Consider the following 2671-nt stretch of genomic DNA (forward strand, 5'->3'; position numbering starts at 1 on the left):
AGGCATATTCCAAGCAGGGAATGACATAAGTTTTGAATAATAGTTGAAAAATTTCAATGTTGGTGAAGTCCCTCGAGTTTCTAATTATGAAACCCAACATACTTAATGCTTTATTTACTGCAATGTCTATATGATAGTTAAAATTAAGTCGTTCGTCAAAGTATATACCAAGATCTTTAATAGTATTTTCGCGTTTTAAAATTAAGTTCTCTATATGATAGTTAAATAGCAATGGTGACTTTTTATATGAATAAGAAACAACTTTACACTTTGAAACATTTAACGCTAATTTATTAATTATGCACCAAGAAGAAAGTCTATTCAAGTTTTCCTGCAAGGTCAATGCATCAGCTATGTTATTTATGGTGGAATACATCTTATTATCATCAGCATACAAGAGACTACCGCAGGTTAATGCGGAAGGTAGATCATTAATAAAACATATGAACAATAACGGTCCAAGATTGGATCCTTGCGGAATGCCTGATGTAGAATGGTACAAGAACGAAGAGAATCCATTATAACTGACAAACTGCTGTCTATTAAATAAATATGATTGTAATAGATGTAGAACTTTGTTACTTATACCGAACATGTCAAGTTTAGATATGATTAAGCGATGATCAACGCGATCAAACGCCTTGGCGAAGTCAGTATAAATAGTATCAACCTGTGAACCTTGATTAATTGATTCGGATACGTACTGTGAGAAGCAGGCAAGGTTTGTAACTGTAGAACGTTTCTTTAGAAAACCATGTTGCTGAGGGGAAATAAAGTTAGTTATGTACGGGTAAATATATGAGTATAAAACGATTTCAAAAATCTTGGAAAAATTGGATAGAATAGATATTGGGCGATAATTGTCTATAATAGAACGATCACCGTTTTTGAAAACCGGAATAATTTTGGATATTTTCCACAAAGAAGGAAATTTAGATTGCCGAAGAGAAGCATTAAAAATTGTCAACAGCGGCTGAATAAAAATGGTTTTACAGTCTTTTACCAAGAAAGCTGGTATTTGGTCATGTCCCGCAGTGAAAGAATTCTTAATCAAGGCTATAGCTGCGGAAATATCAGCTTCAGAAATTTGAATTATATTTAAATATGAGCCCGATACTACATTAACGCCCGAGATCAGGGGATCTGAATCAGATGCTATAAAGACAGATTGGAAAAAGGAAGCAAATGCATCAACTATATTTTGAGGTGCTTCAAAGACATCACCATTGCACGTTACTCTTCCCGGAATTCTGGAGACACCTTTTTTTGAGTTAATATATGACCAGAATTTACGTGGATCATCTCTTATGTTATTTTGTACGCTTCTTAAGTAAGCAACACGCGCAGAGGCGATTTGCCTTTTGATCAACCTGCGATACTCCCCAAATCTCTGGTAATAATATGCATTATTTGAATTCTTGAACTTGCGAAAAGAATCGTACTTTAGTTTAATGTTATTAATAATAGAAGAAGTGAACCAACATGGAAATTTATTATTTTTTCTATTATTTGTGTTGTGAACTGGAACGTGCTTATCTAGTACGTTATATAAATATTTGTAAAATTTGTCAACAATAACATCGATCTCAGAGTAATAATTAAGAAATGACCAGTCAGTAGCTAATAGTTCCTGATACAATAGGTCATAATTAGCTCTCTTAAAATTGTAAGTTTTAGCAGTATTAGATGGAACGAAATTTATATCATAAGTAGACAAACATACAGATATAGATAGTGCAGGGTGGTACAAGTCCTCATTCACAAACGGTGTAGAATCATGTATAACTACACACTCAAGGCTGGAAAAAACGAGGTCCAACAATCTGTGAGATAAATTCTTGATATCATTAAATTGTTTCAAACTCAAATATTGGCTAAATCTGTTAATTACCGTAACAAGATTACAATTATATTTATCCTTTTGAATAAACTGCGGTATATTAAAGTCACCAAGTATTATAATATTGTTGGTAGACACAAAATTATGTTCAAAATAGTTGCAGAAAGTAGTCAGCTCAGGCAAAGATGGGGTTCTAGGAAAATAAACAACAAATATTAGAAACTCATCCTTACCTAAGAAACATTTACAACCAACAATCTCTATGAGATAATTAAGTGCAACACGCAACTCCGAGACATCTATCTGTTCAATTTTTAGTGTGGATTTGGCAGCTAAGAAAACACCACCTCCTCTAGAAACATTCAAGAGGTTATAATTACGATCACATCTAATAACGTTATATAAGTAAGGTGAAATAAATTCCGATGTAGAAATATCATCATTTAACCATGTTTCAGTAATACAAATGATATCAAAATCAAGGGAACTAGACGCATCAAGAAAATTATTTAGTTTGTTACGAATACTGCGTATGTTTTGATAATAGATGGAAAGATCAGAAGAGTTGGGCTTTAATTGTTTAAATTGACAGACACGATGCGAGGAATACCATTTACATGTTTTAACGTGAGACCTTCTTCACCGCTCTCAGTTCTGGCCTGAAGTTCACTTTTAACTTTATTGAATAACGATCTTTGTTTAGGCGTACGATCTGAAGAGACTTTTAGATTTTTGTATTGGGGACTGGCCAAGAGATGAGAACGGCGAGATTTCATTCTGCGGAAAATTTGAACCACATTATCTTCAATGTCAAATCGTAGTTTAATAGGA

General features: G+C 33.3%; 1 long non-coding RNA gene across 1 annotated transcript; it reads left to right on the plus strand.

The window, feature by feature from the left end:
- The first annotated feature begins 1047 nt into the window (after nt 1-1047).
- On the plus strand, nt 1048-2402 carry LOC138137218 (uncharacterized). Its single transcript, XR_011161626.1, has 2 exons — nt 1048-2245; nt 2299-2402. It is a non-coding gene; the product is annotated as an uncharacterized lncRNA (long non-coding RNA).
- The last annotated feature ends 269 nt before the right edge of the window (nt 2403-2671 follow it).

The sequence above is a fragment of the Tenebrio molitor genome, chromosome 8, assembly GCF_963966145.1.
Source record: "Tenebrio molitor chromosome 8, icTenMoli1.1, whole genome shotgun sequence".
Classification (NCBI taxonomy): Eukaryota; Metazoa; Arthropoda; class Insecta; order Coleoptera; family Tenebrionidae; genus Tenebrio; species Tenebrio molitor.